Here is a 17,472-nt window from a genome sequence, read left to right as displayed (position 1 = left end):
GGCTGCCAGTCATCAAGACTTCGGAGACGGAAATATACTATTATTATTTTCCTTTTGCAGATGCCAGAGCCCAGATTACTCGTTTATATCCAGCTGCTTTTTTGTTACTTGCATTAAGCACCTTGCCCAAGAATGGTTTGGATTACTACCAGCCTTGGGATGACAAAAGCTCTGCTAAGTGTTTTCCTTTCTCTATGTCTTGAAATCACTGAAGACAGAGTCTTTACAAATATTCATCTCATGGGTGAGGATTCCTGTGGGCAAAGTAACATGGACAGTCACCTACATGCCATGCATTTAAATGTAACACACATTCCCTGAGTAAGGATGCAGCTACCCCACCTGATGTTTGATCTTCTCTCACTCATAATCTCACTTATGACCGTAACCCCGTCCAGAAGCAGTCTGAGGTCAGTGTACACCAAGTCCTGTCCTGTAAGGCAAATCTAAAGCATCCGTCTTTTTGCTGTGTCAGACTAAGAGGCAGCTACTGATGCAATTCATTGGCCTCAAGAAGGTGGCACTGAAATTTTACTGCTCTCTGAGATGCTGTAAAGCCAGCAATCCTTTCCAGATCTTCACCCGTTGCAATGAGTCATCCATCTATTCATTCCACCCACTTCAACAATTCCTTTCCCAAGTATTTAAGAATCCCAACAATCAAATAAGTCAGAAAGTCACACTCTTACTCTACCCTTAATTTTAGGCAATTAAACAGGAGCCTGCTCATCTGTGCAGTGCCTCCAGGCTAATAGTTTTTTTACCTAACAAAGCTTGCCTCCTAGATGAACCAGTGAGTGGGGGCGCTGAAGTGGTTATGCAGTTCTGAACTAAAAAACAGCTTGCATCTTCCCAGCTTGGAGCATGGGTGCAGATAGCACATGATAGTCAGCACTGACACCAGAGAGAGGCCCATTCTCTGCGGATAAAACATTCTTTGTATCACCACATATACTTTTCCTGCAACATAATGAAGAGATCACTTCAAGAAGTTATAATGCTGTCACATGTCCATGCTTCCTCTTCACAGAAGACAAAGCACAGAGCCTGAGTGCTGCACACTGCTCTGAAGCCCAGATATTTATTTGCCAAGATAACAGCATTTTTATTATGGAATCACTTCATTCTGGAAACTGTATTTTTTTATATCAGACTATGCAGGCAATACATGTTGCCTCTGTCTCTGACAAATGAATGTTTTGGGGAAGGGGTTTGATGGATCTGCTGATTCTATAGTTTTATTAATGCTCTCTCTGGCTGTCATGCCGGAAGGACTCTTTATTTAATGTCACTGTAATACAAAAGAAAGTTTATCTACAGGCAGAATATTTGTGTTAAAATGTTAAAAACATTGAAAGAGGAATGAAATATTCACTGGGTAAATACAAGATCGCTAGTATGAAAAGATCACATAGAAAGGGGAAATATTGGGGGGGAACGACAAAGTCAATACTGACACAAACATATAATCTATTAAAATATATATAAGGTTATTTACAAAGAAATATTTTCTTTCAGGATAAATTTGAATAAAATATAATATTTGGGTAGAAACGTGGTTTTATTTTCACCTGAACTGTAGAACTACACACAAGCAAACCTTCCAGATGGTAAATATTTGATCACTTCTGTAAGCATTAATATTGTTTATAATATTTCTAAATACAGATGCAAAACATTAATTTATTCTAAGTAAGGAATATTTTTAAGATTTGTATCCTAGAAATCTGTCAAGAACTGTAAACAGTTAACAAATATTTTATTTGAAAACCTAGTAGAAAAAAAAAAGCCCAAAACTTAGACTCAAAGAGTTTTTATCAGTCTGGGTCTTCAAAAAAGACAGAGTGAGCAATGCAGTTTCCACATGCTCTAGTGTTTGCTTTCCAATTGAAAGGAATCTCTTTTATGATATTTGCAAAATATCTTTCTATGATCATTAAGTTTTGTTCTAATCTAGCTAGGCAGTCAAAGTTCTCCAGGAAAGGCTGGATCCTGAGCCTGAATGAACTCTTAAACATTCCCTTTTAAAAGATAAACATACACTCCAAAAACTTTTCATTGTTCTAAACATCTGTTTAGACTCATGAACAGCTTTTCAGCCAAGTCCAGCAACAAAGAGGTTTACTTAGTACGTGCACCAGTTCTTTATTTCTTGCAAGGAACAAAACATCATTTCTGTAGTCAGTATGATGTACCATAAAGAACCGCAATAACTAATCTTGCACAGAAAAACTCAGAATCCAAACAATAATAAAAACAGTAACTCGTATACTCTTCTTTTTCCCACCCATATACATATATATATATATATATATATGTATGAAAGTGAGTCCAGCCATGCAGGGTTTGAAAGCAGGTGGATCATCCCCTTCTTTTCTTCTAAACGAGTTCCTTAGCCAATGTATTACACTTTTTGTTGGTTTTCTGACTCAATGGGGAAAAAGAAGAATCAGGCAAAACAGAACTGCAACAAAAAGACTTAAGAAAAGTATCACTCCAGACTATCTTTTAAGTGAGGATGTAGGTACTTACGTTGAAGGCCACTCAGCTATGTTTGAGACCATAGGTCAGAAGACTGTATTTGCCACTGACTCAAAGAGGTTCACCCACTAGACTTTGGCCTCTCGTTATCTATAAGCTACTTTTAAAGCCTCTGCAAGTGATGATCAAGAAATGCAAAATGCCATCACACAGTCTTTGATTCCCTTTTCAGGAAGTACACAGCTTGAAAACAATCACATTGTGTTACAGAGCAGGGCAGCTCCTCCTTTTCTTTCTACATTTTTAAAGAAAGTATATACATGAGCCCTTCCTTCAAAAGCCTGACACACTGTCTAGATTGCTGATATATGTAACTGACAGCAGACCCCGTGTTACTAGATCATCAACCATCTATTTCAAAGCAATCGGAGCCTGGGTATTAGCTCAAAATATATGTGCCAAGAGTTTGATACACCTTGCTCAAACTTCCCCTTGGCATTTCTAGAAAACTAGTTTAAACAGCTCACCATAGTGTTTGTTTTCTGCGGATCCCAATTTGAAAACCTCTATCTTTCTACAAAATTCAAGAACATAGCTCAGACCTCTACTCAGAGCCACCAAGTCCTCCTTCTGCTCGCTAGATTGGCCACGAGTTAGACCATGAGACACATGATGCTGAGAAATCTAGTGATCAGTGACTTTCACAGCACAGTTGTCCTCCTTTAAAAGGTGAGGTAAGGCAGAATGAGAATACAGAGAATACAGGATGAGAATACAGATGTGAACATGACAAGGAAAAATGAAACATGAGGAAAACAAACTGCACATGTTCAACACTGGAAAAGATAATGAAAAGTTAAAACGTGTTTTTGTTTGGTTGGTTAATAATGATTCATTGAATGATAGGGTTTACAAGGACCTGGTCAGATAACGTGGCTTAACAATGTTTTTTGTAACTATGGGATGGAAAACAATGGGACTGTAGAAAACACATTTGATCTAATCTTCATAAAGTTGTCAAGCAGGTCCATTGATTACAAAATTTCTCTTCTGAGCTTGGATGAACTCCATGTCTGATGGGGCTGTACATTATATTTTCTTCAAAATTCGTAATAACTGAACCCAGGGAAACGCAGAGTCTCTCCAACAGGCAAAGAATTGAGAGCCATTTGAGGACCAAACGTGAGGCCTGGCACCTTGCAATCATGTATTCCCAGGGAATGAATCAAAAGTGTAAATTTAACCTATTTAAAGATGTTATCATTTCTGTGCTGGATATAGTATGGAGCAAAAAAGAACCTCTGAGAGAACACGTACAATTTACTCAATGCTGTGCCCCACCCTTGGATTAACATTTTAGCTTTCTGGTGTTGGCAATCTCCCAGTCAGAAATTTTGGTCCTGAGAAATGTAAAATTAAAGTTTAATTGTTGGAACAAAATATATTTTCTAGCCCTGAGACCACAAAGCAGAACAAGGCCAAGATACAGAACACTGGGTGCCAAACAAGCGTGTAGCTGAGTACAGTTCCTTCATGATTTTTTTTTAAGCTCTGCTTTTCATTTGGAAATGGCTACTTCTGTCCCTCACACAAGTAAATAAATGCCACCACTCAGTTGAAACCACTAGCAGCTCAAGGGCTGATCTTCCTGTTTTTTCCATAAAGACTCTGCGACTGATGTAAAGTATAGGATTAAATGGACTTCTGTGTGCACCTGAGTATTATTTCCAATACTTCTGGCTGGTATGTGAACTTTCCTCACTGTCTCATGCTGTAGGGCAGAGTTTATCAGTTTTAAGCTCAGTTGTTCCAGACCATCTGTAAGGAGTGGCCTTCCTTAACAATCTTTCAAATTAAAAAAAAAAAAAAAAAAAAAAAAAAAGCTAATAAGTGCATAATGGGTTCTTCAAGGGGGTTGGTTTTTTGATTTGTTCTGGGATTTTTTTTCAGGGTTTGTGGTTTTTTTTTCCTTTTCTTTTCTTTTTGTAATACAGGACCATAGAGAACAAATAATAAAAGCTGATTAGCTTAGGGATTTTACTATATAATCAGATGCAGCTACTCTGAGCAAAGGAAGCAGAAATGGGTTTTATTTAAGGAAGGCAAGTTTGGTTTTCCTTGTATATTTGAAGCATTTATTTTTTTTAAAACTTAAATTTCCTCGCTGAATTTGTCTTTCACTATATCCCTTCCATTCAAATATAGGTCTATCAAATATTCACCTCTTCAAAAAGTTAATCCTCCTGGAATCTTTGAATTCCACATGTAAAGAAGCCAGATGACTGTATGCTGACTGCAATACGTAGGCATTTTTTTCTATTGTAAAACCTTCTTTTCCAAGATCTCCAGGGGAATAATTTAAAGAGTTCAAATTCATGTGCTCTGATATCACAATAATAGAAAATATTTCACCTTTTTATCTTACTGATTGTCTCAGAGAGTGGAGTTCACAATAGCATAACTGAAATATCCATTTCATGCTCAAAACAGAGTTCAGAGAACCATTCGTCACAAAATAGTTATTTTCTCAAAAAATAGTCATTCTGTCTAAATAGTTACTCTCCCTCAAAGAAAAATCATTCTTGTATTCAATAATTATTTTCAAAATAATTTTTCTCTTGCTTCTGAAAATATTTGCTATCTGAAATGTGACCTTTTTCCATTGGAAAAGGATGTCACATGGTATTGTATGAGTCACATACCTGAAGGAATAAGCTTGTGCCCTTTTCAACAAGAGCTCTCAACCATCATAAATACAACTTTTGCTTTCTAAGCTTGTGATAGTTGTTTGACCTTTGCTAGATCTGTAAAAATTCTTGCCAGTAGAACTGGTTTTAGCAAATGCTCTAAAACAAATAGTGACACAAACGCTGCCAAAGTGAATATGTTTCAAAACACAAAGATACATTCATATAATGCGTCCTGCAAGCATTTCTCTTTAATCACCTGATACAGAAACGTTTTTCCTGCCTTGCACATCTGGCTCTAAATCGTTCGTGCATTATGGTACATGCTCTTGCTTGGTACCACGCCACTGCATACAGCAACCACTGCCAGATCACCGTAAGGCTTCGGAAAGAATACTTTTTGTTCCCATACACATCCTACAGTTCAGCTTTCCTACATAGAGGTTACCTCTCTACACCCATGAGTTGCAGCTGCAGACGGCAGCAGTATTTCAGCAGTTAGTTCCCAGGGCAGACATAACAAGGACTGGAGAAAAGCATTTGCAGCAGGAAGCCTTCAACTGTGGCTGCCTTTCTCACTGTAAAAGAGCTTTCAGCTACAAGCTGTCCTCTTCAGAGTGCAGCACAGGACTCATCCTTGTCTGGGCTGTCTAGCTCACCAAATATGTCCTGGAGGGTTTTCTGTGCATGAGTAGGTGCTGTGCACAGGTGCAGTGCCCACCCTTCAAATTCCCCTTAGCCAGCCTGAAACATCATTCACCACCTCCCCTTTTTAATTTTTTGTTTGTTTGTTCCTTTTGGGTTGTTGGGGGTGGAGGGGGGGAAGTTGCCAATGAGTAGAGAAAAAATTAAATTCCCCAGACTGTAAAAATGTGGCGTTTATGTTTCCATTTGGGGGATAAAAGAAAAGAACCCAGAGAAACAATGCTTTTTATTGTCTCTGCTATGAAACTTAATGTTATTTTTCTGTATAATAGTACCTGAAAAATTTTAATTCATCATAATTTCTTATTTTCTCAAATTTTCAGAACTCCAGCGAGGGATTTCTAAACCCCTGGGAATCCTTCTTTTGTTTACACTATGTATGACAGACTTGCTATGCAGCTGATATTAATGTATAACTAATAGTAACATTTTGCAGTTAAATTAATGTTATAATTACAAAGCTGAAGGATCACCTTGCACACTACAGTTAACTCAAGAGATACAGCTATGATAGCATTATTACCAAATAACCTTACATTTGTCAGTTGTAAAGTTCACTCCAAATCTCGCATTAACCATTTGCTTGAAATACAGCCAAGTGAAGATGTGATTCATCCTTCTGGGTTCCAGAAAGCTATCAGCTGTTTCCTACAAATGGTTCTGCTGTGTCCCAGACTGAAGGTCCATATACTCAGCGTCCTTTCTCCAAGAGCTTCTGGCAGCAGATGTTTACAGAACATTATAAGAACAGGGCACACATAAAAATGTTCTTCTTGTGTTGTAATCCCCTGTTTCTAGCTATCTGTGACAGTGTCTGATAAGAAGCTTGCATCTAAATGGCTGCATGGAATAGCTACAAACAGACTTAACCTTCATTAATCTATTCAGATCCTTTCCAGCTCTGCCTATAATTTTGGTCTCCAAAATGTCCCACAAGGTTTCCTACAATTTAATATGCATCATAAAGATTTCCTTTTTGTTTGCTTTAAACCTGCTGCAGGATAGAGGCCCGCTAGTTCTTCCACAGTGAAAAACAATGACTAATCACTCCTTGCTTATATTTTTCACATCATTCATGAATTTAACAATCCTGTGACATACCACTCCCCAGCTTTGCTTGCTGAAGTTTATGAAAGTCTAATTTCCTATGTTTTTATACTCCTGTTTTATACCCTTCTATACAACAAGATTGTTCTTATAGTCTAGCTGATTCCTACACTTTGCTTTTTATCAAGGGATGTTGCAGAAGAATTTGATCCAAGTGAGGTGAAGAGAACAATTTCTATGTCAGAATGACTCTTGCAAAATCTCTGATATTATCTGTTCCAAAACTACGTCAAAAATTATTCCAGCGCCTCACATCAATTCCCTAGGAACTGAAAACCATGACCTTTACAAAAAGAGTCTGGGAGAGAAAGTTTAGCTGTTGCAAGGGATATCCTAGGTCCGCATCATGCTAGCAGATGGAAAGAAGAATTTCTGTGCCCAGGTTCCCTCCTTCACTCCTGAAAAGTCCCAACTGTCCTGTTGTTAGTTCTGTCTTCTGATTCACGAGCAGCATTATGAGCCTGAGATGAATAGGAGTTCCCTGTATGGCACCCAGATACTCAGAAATAGAATTATTAATAATATTGATAACGCTCATGGTTTGTGGTATAAAAGATAAGCATAGGGAAAGCAGGATAACCAGAAATACACATAGGGAATATGTCACAGGTTTGCTTCTTAAAGTGCATTTTCCACTGTGTGTCTAAACAGATGAAGGCTTGCACACCTGACTTGGCAAATCATTTCAGCATTTTACACGGCAGAACCAAGAAACACAAGTTTTTCACCTAATGATTCAGCTAAATGACCCTCTCTTAATCCCTGCCTGATGCTTCTAGGTATGTTAAGAGCAAGGATATACCAATTGTGTTGGATTTTCAGGATTCCAACATTATTCCCTGCGGTCAAACTTGCCAATCTGTATGTATTTTGCTGTCTTTAGGCTTTCTTTAAAAGCACCCCTCACCACACTCTCTCCAAGTTGCCTACTTTTCTTGCTATTCAGTGATGCAGTTCCTTATCTCCAGGACAGAAAAAGTTGAAGTCAGCACATCAGGCCCATTGCTTCCTGCCCAAGTAATATGGTATTGGCAGGCCAATGTCATCTTGGCTTACCAGGAGCTGGACTATGCTGCAAAGCCACATCTAGAGTGTTAGCTTCTACTGCTGATGCATTTGTTTGGGGAGTGTTGTTTTCTAGATTTGCATTTCATTCTAAAGCTGTATTTAAGTTCATTTTCTCCAAGGTGTGTTAGAACTGTATTAAACAAAATTGAATGTCTTATATTATTTACCACTGGTGCTTTCATTTTCAAGATGAAATAAAATTGCTCATTTTTTCTATAAAATGGTTCAGCATTACACTAAAGGAAGTATCTGAAGTTCTATATTGTATTTAAAAAAGGCAGAAAAATCCTAATTACATTAATTAACGTTGCCCAGATATAAGCCTTAGGAGGGGCAGGGTGGGGGGCAGAATAATATCAATAAATGGTCATGGCGAAGTTAAAATTGTCTCAGGGTCAAATACGTCTGAAATCATGGTCTGCATTACATCCACTTTTCTAAAAATGTATTCCAGCTATTGCATTCCTTTCATTTTTGCATCTGCTGCCCTTTAATACCTGGGAGGAGTAAAAAAAATCACCCTCTGCATTTAATCCTTAGTCACTGAAAGAATACACAGCTGTATACAGAAGAGAAAATAAAGCCATTCCCCACCACTACTAGACTACCACCCGAGAGAGGGACAGCCAAGCGTGTGTCCTAGAGCACAGTCCATCTGGCCTGTTTCTTCCCTGTATACCTCCCTGGTGAAGTACTGTGATATATTACTGTTTAGGTCTGCTACAGAATAGCAAGACTTCAAGAAAAACTTCTGTAGCAAAGAGCCGTGACCTGCTGTGTCATGAAGGTGCTGGTTGTTTCACTGCCACAAGAGAGAGAAAAGCACCAGACCGAGGTTTCTGGTCCAAGGGACAGCAAGTGCTGTGAAAGAAGTGAAACGGCTATGGTAAGAAATGACATTTGAGAGGGTCAGTGAAATCTGAACAAATCCATGAAGACGGTAAGAAGCTGCTGAAGGTTAGTAGAATGAGCAAAGGGTATGTGGAGGGGGAACAAAACCCAGGCATGATGTTGTAGAGCTGACTGCTCTAGTGTCCCTGCTTTGGGCCACTAGAAGAACGGTGTCAGAGGTGGAGGCTCCAGGAAGCACGTGCGACATGACCACAGCATCAACAAACATTTTAAAGAAAAGGAGAAGTTGCTGTTCAGCTTTGAGAAAAACAAAACCCACATACCCACAGTGAAAGAAGGGCGGGTGGGGGGCTGGGGTTTGGTGGTGATGGTGGTGAAATTTTAGCAGAAGGTGTAGGGTAAAAAAAAAAATGAAATGGCTTGCTTTATGGTGACTCAGTGTCTGTGCTTCTGAATAACCTGGTGTCCTCTCCTGATGGAGGAAAAGTGGTAGAACAGGTTACATAATTCCCTTATTTAATGTGCACAGTTAATTCACATGTGCAGTCTGTTGGATCTAACAGATGTGATTGCTGGCAGCAGAAGTTGGTCTGTGAAGCTATGGAAGCACCATGAGAAGAAACTGCACAGAAATGGAGAGGGGGATAGGAAAGGATGTCCGAAAGAACAAAACGTGAGATTTGAGAGAGCATCATAAGATATTAAACCAAACATGTAGAATCACTAGTCTTGCAACAACTTCCCAAGGTCAGGAAAATGTCACCTCTATCTTAACATAAGACTTGAACAGAAGTTCCTCAAGTTTCTAAGACATTATCTTCTGTCACAGACCTGCAAAGAAATGTTCATATGTAAATAAGACAGTCTTTTTATCAGATCGCTTAGCTTTTCACCCTGCTTACAAAACAGAATCATAAAAAAGCACAGGGAGGTCCAGGGTGTTTTTCCCTCTTTATCCTTACACATTCACCTTAAATAATGTAGTGGTGGATAGAGACTACCCCATCTCTATATCAATAAACCAAGGAACTGGCAATGTTAGCATTCAAGTAGCAGGACACACTACGTTTATATGCAAACATATGTGAGGAAGGACATTATCTCAGAGGGAAAAGTTTACAAATATAGTCTGCTTACCACAGCTGAAAGAGTTTGGACTGAGATGAGAGTGAAAACAGTGAAAAAAACAACAGTCATAAGGAACTGTTAAGTGTCTCCAGGGCAGGATTAGAATGCAGAACAGGAAGCATTTATGCATGAAAAAGGGAGACTTGTAAAAAGCCCAGACATTGATCATGGGGATTTCAATTATGCTGACATTTACTGGAACACAAGTGACAAGTAAAAGCATGTTCTCAAAACACTCAGTGCTCCTGCCATATGGAGCTTTCTGCAAAGTCAACCAAACAGCAGCTTCTAAGCAAATCTGAATTCTAGGCTCTGTCTTCAAGGTGGCATGAGAAGGTGTCTGAGCAGGCTCCACATGAATAAATTCAGCAACTGGAAGCATTACAGGTTGCAGCCACACAGCAGTCCAACCGAGTTTATTACCCACCGGCTTTAGCAGCACCTACATTTTCAGTAGTTTTCAGAGATTTGCTTGCAGTCTGTGCCCACAGCTGGGCATATTTCACAGTACTGTAAATGACAGCAACAAGTAAAATGAGACAAAAAGCAAGAAGGAAACTTTAAAATATTTTCAGTTAACTAGCTAGACAAAAACTTCAGCATCCCTCGGGTCAGTGAAAAAGGCTGATTAGTTGAGGAAGTGTCACTGATGTTATAGCATTCACTTATCCTTGCCAAATTCATCAGTGTCACTGAATATCTGCTACTTACATGAAATAACCGCTAATAAAAAAAATTAAAATAATAATTTTTTAAAAATGGTGTTCCCAGAGAACACTGAAAGGGTTGTTCAAAGAGAGTGAAGAGAGTAATTATTGGCTTTGCTCCTGTAAGTACTTTCTATCTGGCTTGATCCTGACTATTTCAAGAGATAATTCTGCAACTTTTTCACCAGCGATCTTTACTGCTTATTCAGTGAGTGATTCTCCATGTAACATCAGAGCAATGGTTGGCAAATGGGGTGGGATCAAAACAAATATACAGCTAAGTCTCCGTATTTTATTACAATGAGGTTACTTGCCCTTCTAAGGGCTCTACTAAGCAGGGTCAGTCCAAAAACCTGAAACAGGGGCAAGAAAAGAGAATACAGATTCTTTTCATTTTTGAGGTTTGTACCTACATAACTAGGGGGAAGCAAAGAAACCTCTTCTTTACAGCCTCTGACTCTCAGTTTACAGCTTTTTTCCATTTGTCCTTCTGTATATTTTCCTTCACCATGGAAGTGTTTGCACGGCACTAACTTGTACCAACAATTATATTTAAATATTTAAAAATATTTATCAAGTGGAAAGTAAGCCCCACCTTGAAAAAACTTGATGGTAGCACCGGGAGCCGGAGGAGAAGTGGTTTGTTTTTATGTAAGTCCCAAGGGCAGAACTGGTGCTAAGGAAGAGGGTGACAAGCGGTGCAGAGCAGGAAGAGCAGCTGTGGCGGTGCATTTCTCTCATGCAATCTGGTTCCCAGGCAGAGAGAGGAAGGATAAGAGCATAGGCAAGAGCGTCTCTCCTCCCAAAGAACTCTAGTTACCTTGATGCTGAAAAAGGCAAGAGGTTAATTTTATCACTTAGGAAAACTAACCAAGGTTTAGAGTTTTTTCAACAATGCAAAGAGGGTCACTTAGAGGTTCAAGTAGGAAACGCTAAGTATAGATGGTATTGAGATCCTGTGCTAATGGCAATAATATAAATAATTTAACTTAGGCTACGTATTCCATCTCATCCCAGAAACACCACCTGATCTTTTCTAAACTTTGGGTACTACTCTGCCAAAAACCTCATCTCTAAATATCTCTGTCTTTAATTTATTTCAGGAAGATGGACTGGACAAATACACACATACATATACAATCACCTATATGTACACGCATACCAAAACTTACGAATAACCATAACATAACTCAAACCTGAAGGAGTTTAGATAAATATAGATTAATGTGCTAAGAAGTCTATTGATCAAAGTATGATCAAAGTAGGCAAGAGGATAAATTACTCCTCAAGCCCAAGTTGTATGGGAAGCAAATTACAAGATAGATTAACACACACACCCCCCCAAAAAAAAAAAAACCAAAAACAAAAACAAAAAAAAAGCCAACCAAACACCAGTGATCAAAAGTTTTTAAAGGGATGAGATAGAATGATCTCACACAAAGATGCACCTCAGTGTTTAAACAAAGCAGGTGTTTCAGATCTCTTTATTATCAATAAAAATCACCCACTTACTAGACTGGAGCAGGGGTAGGAAAAGGAAAGCATCCACAAGATGTGTGTGCACACGTGCAACCACTTCCTATGGGGCTAGTTTCACAAAGCTGAGGATGTTATTGACTAAATGTTTTCAACACCAGCTGGCCCAGATAAGAGGAATCTAAGATTCATTAAAGGGCTGAACAAATTATTTAAGAGTTATTGATCATGTGTAGCAAGTCCTGGAACACAGGGACAATTCCAGAAGAATGGAAAACTATATGTAAGTCTTTTACAAAAAAAGCACCATGAAGCTCAAGGTCACTTGGCATCAGTCCCAGACATAATGATGGAACAGATGACATAGGATTGTATTAACAACAAACTGGAGTAAAACTAGCAGGTTTGCAAGATAATAAGTACCAGACACTAGGATTTTATGGAAAAATGGTCACAGAACAGACAAACCTGATTTCAGCTTTTGAAGGAAAATTGTATGCTTGATTGATAAAGGCGATTGTGCTTTTTTGCATTTAGACTTTTGTAAAATATAAGCCATTTGCCTTAGCAGTATTACTAAACAGAAACACCTCATCAAGGATATAGATTTGGTAACTGAATTACGTAACAAAATAACACCATCATTGATAAAGGAAGGAAACGGTGGCATTTCTCCAGGAGGCCTAGCATTCAACATTATCAAAAACAATTTGATAGTACAGACTACATACTGTTGATAAAGTTTACTGATAGGATAAGATTACTGACGAAACATTAAACGATGTAGAAGTCTGAAGGGTCATATGGAATATTTGGTACTTTGATCCAGAGAAACACAAGTATATATCACAGAGTCATTGGACTCCGATTGAAGGGCATGTCTGGAGGTCATCTACTCCAGCTTCCTATCCAAAGCACAGAGATCTCCTACACAAGGTCAGGTTAGCTGTAGTTTTGTCTGGCCAGTCCCTCTCCTCCAAGGACAGAACCTGTTCCAGTGCTGCACAACCCTCCAAACGAAGGACTCCTTCCTAATATCATGGCTAGTAAACCTCCCAAAATGCAGGTTTTGGCCTCTTTATACCATCTGCCACCAATGAAAAGAGCTTGGCTCCATCATCTTTGTAACTGCCTGCAAGTATCTGTAGGCAGCTGTTAGACCGCACCTTAGCTTTCTCCTGACACGTTCAGTAATCCCAGGTCCTTCAACCTCTCCAGGTAGGTCACGTGCCTGAGGCCCCTGACCATCTTGCCAACCTTCGGCTGATGCCAGCCAATTTCTTAACAGTCCATTTGAATAGGGAATACCAAACTAGATAGTCTTCCAGTATCATTACTGCTGAGCCGAGGAGAAAAATTACTTGTCTCAATCTGATAACTTTACCTCTCCTACTTGTCAGGGCCATGAGAGCACTGAAAGCCCTGACTGTCCCTGCCCAGACAATCTTATGTGCTATTGTTTTGCCCCTGGTGTGGAAATATATGCTTTTTCTTGAAATCCACAACATTCCTGTTGACCCAGACCTTTAGACTGTCTTGACTGAAGTCCTGCCATTCACCAGTCAACCCTCCAAATTTAATGCTGTGTTTAAACTTTCTTTTAATAGCCTCTTTAAATTTTCTAAGGAGTTTTATCCTCCAGTCTGTGGATAAAGTTATACAATAATAGGAGCTTCAATATTTATCCTTAATGCACAGTATTTATCCACTCATTACTAGACATCAGCATCTAAACCTGGAAGTCCAGACTGTTTCAAACCACTTAAAACAGCCCATTTATCCCATTCATGTGTTTCTCAGCTTCTAAATGAGAATGTTGAGGGAGGCAGTATCAAAAGCCTTACTGAAATCAATGTGAGTTCCATCTATTGCTCCCTGCTCATTGACATCGAAAGCCATTTAATCATAGAAGACAGCCTTGCTGGTCAAGCATGTTTTTGCTTGCTTAATTGGGTAGATAATTTTTGCCCACCTCTTTGTCCCTCATGTGCTTGGAAATTAATTCAAAGAGGACACACTCCATTATATTTCATGGACCGGGATAAGGTTCACCCACATATAGTTCCCAAGTCCATCTTTCAGATCAGTGTAACATTCAGGTTTTTTCCAGTCATCATGGAACTCCCCTAGTTGCATTATTTTTCACAGGTAACAGGAAACCACCTTGCAATCACAGACCCAAGGAGTCGACACAAAAAAGAACTAAGTCCTAGACCACAAGGGTTTTACCTATAGTCAGAGCTTTGAAAAAAAAAAATAAAAATCATAGTTTCTCTTGATAAGGCAAGAAGGATGTAGAAAAGGACAGCAGTGAGAAAGAAGAAAGAAAATATCACATTATCTGTATACATAACTTTTTTAAAAAAGTACGCTGGAATTTACTATATATGTATGCTAACCCTACTGTAAAAAGGGGATTTTTTTTAAATACTGAAGAATGCAAAAGAGGTCCACAAAAATGACTGGGAATGGGAGCAAATGCCTTTTAGACAGAGTTTTAATGTCTAGTTTATTTCAGACGTTGTAGAGAAGTTCTGTAGTTACAGTACACTTGGGCCTTTAGAAAGAGAGGACTGGTGGGATTAACTTCTCTCAGGTTCCATGAACAGTGTAACAAGAGCCACTGTATTAAAGTTTTTCTGGATGACATTATTTATTCAAGTTCATGGCTCTTGACTTAATATATATTAGTAACTGGATTAAACACAAGGTATCCACAGATAAGGGAAGATGATAGAAGGCTCCTTTTGCCCTTTCACTCTACGAATCTTAAATTTTATCACGGTACCAAAATTATTCTGGGAATTGTAAATATAATACAGTCAGTAAATCTATATCAGAACATCAAGTGTAAATCTTCTGATACTTCTTTCAGAATAACTGACCTACAGAACACAAAATCAAATGAGGTGTAAAATACAGGACCTTTTCACTATAATAAATTAAAAGCACATAATTTTTCATGTGGCATTGCACTAACACTGTGAACAAAGTACTGAAGAATTTAATGTAATACACAACTTAAAAAATACTTATGCCTTCATGTCAATGTGCAGCTGTAGAAAAAAATCAAAAAAATTCTTTGCTGCATTAGGGGAGCAATAAAATAAAAAGAAAAGGCACACCAAAAAACCCACTAAGTTGTTTATGTAATAATGGTTAGAATTGAGTATCAATATATCCCAGAGGTCAACCAGATACCCACCCACATTAAAGCACAGAAAGCCCATAAAATTTTAATTAGTCCCTGTTTGAACAACAGATCACACATAGAGTTTTCAAAGCAAAAACAGAAAAAGAAGTAATTTTGTTAGCAATGAGATAATGAAGCAGGTTTCTGAAAAGCAGTAACATTCTACTGCCTTAACTCTTTGATAACACTTGAGACATTTCCCAAGGCAACAAGTATCAGTGATTGGTGAATCAATCTTGGCAAATATCAGTCCAAATCAGAATGACAAACATATAGGGAAGTTTAAAGTTTCAGGTTTTTCCTGCTCTTTTCAAGTGACCTCAGATTTTCAAGCTGCTAATGAGATCTCAAAGGAGGGTGATACAAGATCCCCAGAAATTGTCTGTTAAAGGAATACTGGGTAGATATCCCAAAATATATTTTCCTTATGCCAGACTGTGCTCAGCTGGCCAGCTAGGGCTTATGTAGTTTCTGGATAGCATGCCAAATAGGGGACAAAAGTAAGGGACACTGAGAAGTGGAGAGTATTGCTGGAATGCGATTCCTGGGGAGAGGGGTGGAGGGAGCATTAAAAAAAGGACAAGAGAAGCAGGAGCTGAAGACACCGAGGTTAAATCACAATGTATAAAGCTGTAACAAACATGGTTTCACTAACTTTTCTTTTCAAAGAACTCTTTGTTTTTCAAAAGAGCAGCAATGCCTGCTGTCACCCCAATGCCAGGTTAGCTTTTGAACCAATCAGTCTCAAATGGCCCTGTTCTTGGCATAGTTGCCAGGCAGGGATAAAGGAGGAAGACCTGAACAGAAGGACAGGCATGCCTCTGTCCGCTCACCTACACGAAGAAACAGAGCAAGACTATAGCTAGAGAACAGTGAAAGAAGCGCCGTTAGCCTGCAGGACTGTGGGAATGATGCGGGGACAGCCATACATTTAGAGCCTTTTAGAGCCCTCCGCGCTTCCTTTAGATCACAGATCTGATTTACATATGCAGCACAGTCCCCATTCAAAGAGTGTGAGTGAAATCTGAGCCAAACTGCTTTGTTCTCCTGCTTGCCCTGTGCCACTGAAATTTCCTTTGCACTAAATTACCTTAGATAAACAAGAAGCATCTCAAAAATTAGCATCTGATTGCCCTCAAATTAAACCCATGCTTTCACCTCAGAGAGCTCGGTCCAGGAACAAAGAAATACTACCACAGTTTTACTAAAATACTTTACTAGGAAGATGACACAAAATTTAGAATTGATTCCCTAATGGCACAAGGACTTATAGAGGATAGTATAATAAAGTTCTGTGAAAACAATCAGTAAGTGCATTTCTCAGTATTCATTTTCCCAGTGTATTTTTTACCTTTCTTTAGCTAATATTAAACACACAAATCCAGGTGTGGAAAACGGGCATGCTTCCACTGCAAAATGCTTCTTTGCTTCTTGTGACTTAAACACAAAATAAATTAGAAGCAAACAATAATGTTCAACACCATGAGTGGTGCACAGATGACACTGCTGTGAATGGCAAGCCTTCCAGCAGATTCAACATAGTCATGACCGTACTAGAACAAAGTTTGAGGTGCCACTAGACTCCAATCAACAAAGCACAGGTGTGCAGTGCCTAAATGATCCCATCTGGCATCCAGCTGCCAGTCAAGAAGTACCCAGGTCACCTGCAGTTTCCTCTCTCTTACCTGCCATTCCTATGCAGACAACTCAGATGCCTTTGGCACTCAATATGCCAGGAGACACTTGGTATGTAGGGAGCTGAAAGAAGACCAGTTGTAACAATTAGGGGACTGAAACAGCATTCTTCCCCTATTCAATGGTATATAAGCACCACTGGAGAAAAAAAATAAATAAAAGATACTCATCCTGGAATAAAACAAGTCAATAGTCTTGTGAAAAGAGACAAACTCCCACTTAAAAGAAAAAAAAAAAAAAAAAGAAAAAAAAAAAGGTAGAGGATGACTTGGATAAGGATGAGAAACACACATGCTTATACACACAAACATACACACAGCTCACAAAGACATTACAAGACAATACTATGTCTTCCTGATCCTTTCTAATAGCT

At 38.8% G+C, this 17,472-nt stretch overlaps 1 long non-coding RNA gene across 1 annotated transcript; it reads right to left on the bottom strand.

Annotated features, from left to right (window-relative positions):
* Nucleotides 1-10,454: 10,454 nt before the first annotated feature.
* LOC129736317 (uncharacterized) lies at nt 10,455-17,211 on the bottom strand. The gene is made up of 3 exons (XR_008732713.1): nt 17,090-17,211; nt 11,331-11,562; nt 10,455-10,538 (listed from the first exon to the last, which is right to left on the bottom strand). It is a non-coding gene; the product is annotated as an uncharacterized LOC129736317 (long non-coding RNA).
* Nucleotides 17,212-17,472: the final 261 nt, after the last annotated feature.

This window comes from Falco cherrug, chromosome 6 (genome assembly GCF_023634085.1).
Source record: "Falco cherrug isolate bFalChe1 chromosome 6, bFalChe1.pri, whole genome shotgun sequence".
In the NCBI taxonomy this organism is placed as follows: Eukaryota; Metazoa; Chordata; class Aves; order Falconiformes; family Falconidae; genus Falco; species Falco cherrug.
Note: the sequence above shows the minus strand (reverse complement) of the source record. Positions and strands in the feature narration are given on the sequence as shown.